The sequence below is a fragment of the Triticum aestivum genome, chromosome 3B (genome assembly GCF_018294505.1).
Source record: "Triticum aestivum cultivar Chinese Spring chromosome 3B, IWGSC CS RefSeq v2.1, whole genome shotgun sequence".
NCBI lineage: Eukaryota > Viridiplantae > Streptophyta > Magnoliopsida > Poales > Poaceae > Triticum > Triticum aestivum.
Window position 1 is genome coordinate 82,083,395 of NC_057801.1, and position 7,747 is coordinate 82,091,141.

The window sequence follows — 7,747 nt, forward strand, 5'->3', positions numbered from 1 at the left end:
AGGTCAAACAAGAGCTCAAGGACGCCATAGCTAAGTGCAAGTCCTTGGAGCAGAAGACTTTAGAGCAAGCCTCCGAACTCGCCAAGGCTCTCAAGAGCGTGAAGGAGGCCCGGGTTGAAGCCCAGGGTGCTTGCCAGCTGATCTAGGAGCTGAGGTAGATAGCGGATGGTAAGGCCTTTCTTCTGGAGAGTAAATTTACATGTAAGAGATACATCTTGCTGACCCGAGTGTGGAGTTCTCCACGTGCTTTTGTGGATCTGCCGAGCAGTATTGCTGACGCCGCAGAGTTCTTACGAGCCGAAGAGGGGAGATCGACGGAGAAGCTGTTCTGGTCGTAGTACCTTGCGCCAGAGCATCCAGCGCCCCTCAGCGATCAGCTGAAGCAGCTGACCGAGCTGCACAGGGTGGACAGACTAGTCATGAAGGATGTAATAGTCCGTCTTTGGCCAGCCGTGCCCATACCCAGCAGCTACTTCAGACTCGTGAAGCGGCTGGTCGACGCGCGTCCTCGGATCGACGCCATCAAGCGGTCGGCCTGCATAGAAAGTGTCCGTATGGCCTTCGCCCGAGTCAAGGTGCAATGGGCTAAGATGAAGGCCACCAAAATGGCCACCCCAGGTCCGCCTTAAGGCAAGGATCACCGTCGGCCAGAGAAGTACTTCACTGAGGTCCTTGAGGGAGCCCACATTGTAGAGTGTCAGTGCTCAAAGGAGATCATATTTGAGTAGTGGAGTCCGATTTGCAAGAACCATGTAATGAACTCATAATGTGAAATATTTATGTTTGCGCTTTATGATTTTGTTAGTTTATCCTCCTGTTTGGCCGTTTATTTTTTAAGTCTGAAAGTTTACCAGCCGTCGGCTTCTGCCCCCATGTAAATATTACAAGGGTGTTCGGGAACACATGTCCGCACTTTATCCAACGTCTTGGTCCTATATAGGAGGCGTCTTGCGAGATGAACAAGGAAATCAGACTATGCAGCTTTATCACTTTCACTTGCCCATAAGAGTCCATTGGTGGGGCTAAGTACTAGCCCCTTGTTGCGCGAACAACGATCTGGAGTACGACGCCTTTGCAATGCGGTTGGTCAAGTCCCAGCCCCTCGTATAACATGGCATAAATCGCGAACGATTTGTAGTATAACACTAAGTCACCGGATCGCCGACTCGCTCTCACATATCATGACAGTCACTTTTCAGATTTCTCTACTGAGGTACTGATATGTCTCCAACGTATCTATAATTTTTGATTGCTCCATGCTACTTTACCTACTGTTTTGGACTATATTGGGCTTTATTTTCCACTTTCATATTATTTTTCGGACTAACCTTTAACCGGAGGCCCAGCCCAGAATTGCTGTTTTTTGCCTATTTCAGTATTTCAAAGAAACAGAATATCAAACGGAGTCCAAACAGAATAAAACCTTCGGGAACGTGATTTCCTCACCGAACGTGATCCATGAGACTTGGACCATACTCCAAGAAGTGCCAGAGGCGGTCACGAGGGTGGAGCCCCCCCCTTGGGCGCGGCCCCTGCCTCGTGGGCCCCCTATTGCTCCACCGACGTACTCCTTCCTCCTATATATACCTATGTACCCCCGTCAGATCAGAAGGGGGGCCAAAAACCTAATTCCACCACCGCAACCTTCTGTATCCGCGAGATCCCATCTTGGGGCCTGTTCCGGAGCTCCGCCGGAGAGGGCATCTACCACGGAGGGCTTCTACATCAACACCATAGCCTCTCCGATGAAGTGTGAGTAGTTTACTTCAGACCTTCGGGTCCATAGTTATTACCTAGATGGCTTCTTCTCTCTTTTTGGATCTCAATACAATGTTCTCCCCTCTCTTGTGGAGATCTATTCGATGTAATCTTCTTTTTGCGGTGTGTTTGTTGAGACCGATGAATTGTGGGTTTATGATCCAGCTTATCTATGAACAATATTTGATTCTTCTCTGAATTCTTTTATGTATGATTGAGTTATCTTTGCAAGTCTCTTCGAATTATCCGTTTGGTTTGGCCAACTAGATTGGTAGTTCTTGCAATGGGAGAAGTGTTTAGCTTTGGGTTCAATCTTGCGGTGTCCTTACCCAGTGACAGAAAGGGTTGCAAGGCACGTATTGTATTGTTGCCATCGAGGATAACAAGATGGGGTTTTTATCATATTGCATGAATTTATCCCTCTACATCATGTCATCTTGCTTAAGGCGTTACTCTGTTTTACTTAATACTCTAGATGCATGCTGGATAGCGGTCGATGAGTGGAGTAATAGTAGTAGATGCAGAATCGTTTCGATCTACTTGTCTTGGACGTGATGCCTATATACATGATCATACCTAGATAATCTCATAATTATTCGCTTTTCTATCAATTGCTCAACAGTAATTTGTTCACCCACCGTAGAATACTTATGCTCTTGAGAGAAGCCACTAGTGAAACCTATGGCCCCCGGGTCTATTCTCATCATATCAATCTCCATTACTTTATTTACTTGCCTTGTTTTTACTTTGCTTTTTACTTTTTACTTTGCATCTCTATATCAAAAATACCAAAAATATTATTTATCATCTCTATCAGATCTCACCCTCGTAAGTGACCGTGAAGGGATTGACAACCCCTAATGCGTTGGTTGCGAGTAGCTATCGTTTTGTGTAGGTACGAGGGACTCGTGCGTGATCTCCTACTGGATTGATACCTTGGTTCTCAAAAACTGAGGGAAATACTTACGCTACTTTACTGCATCATCCTCTCCTCTTCGGGGAAATCCAACGCAGTGCTCAAGAGGTAGCAAGAAGAATTTCTGGCGCCGTTGCCGGGGAGTTTGCGCAAAAGTCAACCATACCAAGTACCCATCACAATCCCTATCTCTCGCATTACATTATTTGCCTCTCGTTTTCCTCTCCCCCACTTCACCCTTGCCGTTTTATTCGCCCTCTCTTTCCCAATCTCCTCCTCTCTTTCTCTTTTGCCTTTTTCTCGTTTGTCGTTGCTTGTGTGTTGGATTACTTGTTGCCATGGCACAAGATAATACCAAATTGTGTGATTTCTCGAATACCAAAAATAATGATTTCCTTAGTACTCCGATTGCTCCTCTTAATAATGATGAGTCTTGTGAAATCAATACTGCTTTGCTGAATCTTGTTATGAAAGATCAATTCGCCGGCCTTCCTAGTGAAGATGCCGCTACTCATCTAAACAATTTTGTTGATTTGTGTGATATGCAAAAGAAGAAAGATACGGATAACAACATTGTCAAATTAAAGTTATTTCCATTTTCACTTAGAGATCGTGCTAAAATTTGGTTTTCATCTTTGCCTAAAAATAGTATTGATTCTTGGAACAAGTGCAAAGATGCTTTTATCTCTAATATTTTCCTCCCGCTAAGATCATCACTCTTAGGAACGATATTATGAATTTTAAACAACTTGATCATGAGCATGTTGCCCAATCTTGGGAAAGAATGAAATTGATGCTTCGCAATTGCCCTACTCATGGTTTGAATTTATGGATGATCATACAAAAATTTTATGCCGGATTAAATTTTGCTTCTAGAAATCTTTTAGACTCGGCCGCGGGAGGCACGTTTATGGAAATTACGTTAGGAGATGCTACAAAATTGCTTGACAATATTATGGCTAATTATTCTCAATGGCATACCGAAAGAACTTCTAGTAAAAAAGTGCATGCTATAGAGGAAATCAATGTTTTGAGTGAAAAGATGGATGAACTTATGAAGATGTTTGCTACTAAAAATACTTCTCTTGATCCCAATGATATGCCTTTATCTACTTTGATTGAGAATAATAATGAATCTATGGATGTGAATTTTGTTGGAAGGAATAGTTTTGGAAATAACGCGTATAGAGGGAATTTTAATCCTAGGCCTTATCCTAGTAATCCTTCTAATAATTATGGAAATTCCTACAACAACTCTTATGGAAATTTTAATAAGATGCCCTCTGAATTTGAGAGTAGTGTTAAAGAGTTTATGAATTCACAAAAGAATTTTAATGCTTTGCTTGAAGAAAAATTGCTTAAGGTTGATGATTTGGCTAGGAACGTTGATAGAATTTCTCTTGAAATTGATTCTTTAAAGCTTAGATCTATTCCTCCTAAGCATGATATCAATGAGTCTCTCAAAGCTATGAGAATTTCCATTGATGAGTGCAAGGAAAGAACCGCTAGGATGCGTGCTTCCAAAGATGCCTTTATTAAAGCGTGTTCTTCCGATTCCTATGAAAATCAAGATGAAGATCTAAAAGTTATTGATGTGTCCCCTATTAAATCCTTGTTTTGCAATATGAATCTTGATGAAACTGAATATGATCTTCCTTTACCTAGAAGGCGTCCTAAGAATTCTGAGTTTCTAGATCTTGATGATGAAATTGATGAAAGTGGGATTGAAAGAAATAAAAATCTTGATGTTGCTAAACCCACTATTTTGGATCTCAAGGAATTTAATTATGAAAATTGCTCTTTGATTGGTTGTATTTCCTTGTTGCAATCCGTGCTAGATTCTCCTCATGCTTATAGTCAAAATAAGGCCTTTACCGAACACATTGTTGATGCCTTGATGCAATCTTATGAAGAAAAACTTGAGTTGAAAGTTTCTATCCCTAGAAAACTCTATGATGAGTGGGAACCTACTATCAAAATTAAAATTAAAGATTATGAGTTTCATGCCTTGTGTGATTTGGGTGCTAGTGTCTCCACTATTCCCAAAACTTTGTGTGATTTGCTAGATTTCCGTGACTTTGAAGATTGCTCTCTAAACTTGCATCTTGCGGATTCCACTATTAAAAAGCCTATGGGAAGAATTAATGATGTTCTTATTGTTGCCAATAGGAATTATGTGCCCGTAGATTTTATCGTTCTTGATATAGATTGCAATCCTTCATGTCCTATTATTCTTGGTAGACCTTTCCTTAGAACGATTGGTGCGATTATTGATATGAAGGAAGGGAATATTAGATTCCAATTTCCCTTGAGAAAGGGTATGGAACACTTCCCTAGAAAGAAAATAAAACTACCATATGAATCTATCATGGGAGCCACTTATGGATTGCCTACCAAAGATGGCAATACTTAGATCTATCTTCGCTTTTATGCCTAGCTAGGGGCGTTAAACGATAGCGCTTGTTGGGAGGCAACCCAATTTTATTTTGTGTTCTTTGTTTTTGTTCCTGTTTAGTGTTAAATTTTGTTTCTACTTTCTGTTTAGATGTGGTTTTATGTTTTAATTAGTGTTTGTGCCAAGTAGAACCTATAGGATAAGCTATGATGATAGTTGATTTGATTTTGCTGAAAAACAGAAACTTTGCGCTCACGAGAAAAAATTCAATAAATCACAGGAACGTGCTTTTGCATTGATTCTTTTTGCTGCTGATCAATAAACAAATTTCCAGTACGTCCTATTTTGGTAGAATTTTTAGAGTTCCAGAAGTTTGCGTTAGTTACAGATTGCTACAGACTGTTCTGTTTTTGACAGATTCTGTTTTTCGTGTGTTGTTTGCTTATTTCAATGCATCTATGGCTAATAAATTAGTTTATAAACCATAAGGAAGTTGGAATACAGTAGGTTTAACACCAATATAAATAAAGAATGAGTTCATTACAGTACCTTGAAGTAGTCTTTTGTTTTCTTTCACTAACGGAGCTCACGAGATTTCTATTGAGTTTTGTGTTGTGAAGTTTTCAAGTTTTGGGTGAATTCTTTTGATGGATTATGGAACAAAGAGTGGAAAGAGCCTAAGCTTGGGGATGCCCATGGCACCCCCAAGATAATCCAAGGACACCAAAAAGTCAAAGCTTGGGGATGCCCCGGAAGGCATCCCCTCTTTCGTCTACTTCCATCGGTAATTTACTTGGAGCTATATTTTTATTCACCACATGATATGTGTTTTGCTTGGAGCGTCTTTATTATTTGTGTCTTTGCTTGTTAGTTTGCCACAATCATCCTTGCTGTACACACCTTTTGAGAGAGCCATACATGATATGGAATTTGCTAGAATACTCTATGTGCTTCACTTATATCTTTTGAGCTTGATAGTTTTGCTCATTGTGCTTCACTTATATCTTTTGAGCTTGATAGTTTTTCTCATTGTGCTTCACTTATATCTTTTGAGCTTGATATTTTTGCTCTAGTGCTTCACTTAGATCTTTTAGAGCACGGTGGTGGATTTGTTTTAAAGAAACTATTGATCTCTCATGCTTCACTTAGATTATTTTGAGAGTTCGTTAATAGCATGGTAATTTGCTTAATGTTAATATACTTGGTATTCAAGATATGTGAAACTTTCTTTTGAGTGAATTGAATACTAAGATAAGTTTGATGCTTGATAATTGTTTTGAGATATGGAGGTGATAATATCAAAGCAATGCTAGTTGGGGTGATCATGAATTTAAAGAATGCTTGTGTTGAAGTTTGTGATTCCCGTAGCATGCACGTATGGTGAACCGCTTTGTGATGAAGTCGGAGCACAATTTTATTTACTGATTGTCTTCCTTATGAGTGGCAGTCGGGGACGAGCGATGGTCTTATCCTACCAATCTATCCCCCTAGGAGTATGCATTTAATGCTTTGGTTTTTGATGACTTCTAAATTTTTGCAACAAGTGCATGAGTTCTTTTGATTAATGTTGAGTCCATGGATTATATGCACTCTCACCCTTCCACCGTTGCTAGCCTCTCTAATACCGTGCACTTTTCGCCGGTATCATACACCCACCATATACCTTCCTCAAAACAGCCACCATACCTACCTATCATGGCATTTCCATAGCCATTCCGAGATATATTGCCATGCAACTTTCCACCGTTCCGTTTATATGACACACATTACTTTTGGCATATTGCTTTTTGCATGAACATGTAGTTGACATTGTATTTGTGGCAAGGCCACCTTCATAATTTTCATACATGTCACTCTTGATTCATTGCATATCCCGGTACACCGCCGGAGGCATTCATATAGAGTCATATCTTGTTCTAAGTATCGAGTTGTAATTGTTGAGTTGTAAGAAAAATAAAAGTGTGATGATCATCATTATTAGAGCATTGTCCCAGTGAGAAAAGGATGATGGAGACTATGATTCCCCCATAAGTCGGGATGAGACTCCGGACTTTATGAAAAATAAAAGAGGCCAAAGAAGCCCAAATAAAAAAAGAGGCCAAAGAAGCCCACCAAAAAAATGAGAGAAAAAGAGAGAAGGGACAATGCTACTATCCTTTTTCCACACTTGTGCTTTAAAATAGCACCATGATCTTCATGATAGAGAGTCTCATATGTTATCACTTTCATATACTAGTGGGAATTTTTCATTATAGAACTTGGCTTGTATATTCCAATGATGGGCTTCCTCAAAAGTGCCCTAGGTCTTCGTGAGCAAGCAAGTTGGATGCACACCCACTTAGTTTCTTTTGTTGAGCTTTCATATACTTATAGCTCTAGTGCATCCGTTGCATGGCAATCCCTACTCACTCACATTGATATCTATCAATGGGCATCTCCATAGCCCGTTGATACGCCTAGTTGATGTGAGACTATCTTCTCCTTTTTTGTCTTCTCCACAACCACCATTCTATTCCACCTATAGTGCTATGTCCATGGCTCACGCTCATGTATTGCGTGAAAGTTCAAAAAGTTTGAGATTTCTAAAGTATGAAACAATTGCTTGGCTCGTCATCGGGGTTGTGCATGATTAAATACTTTGTGTGATGAAGATAGAGCATAGCCAGACTATATAATTT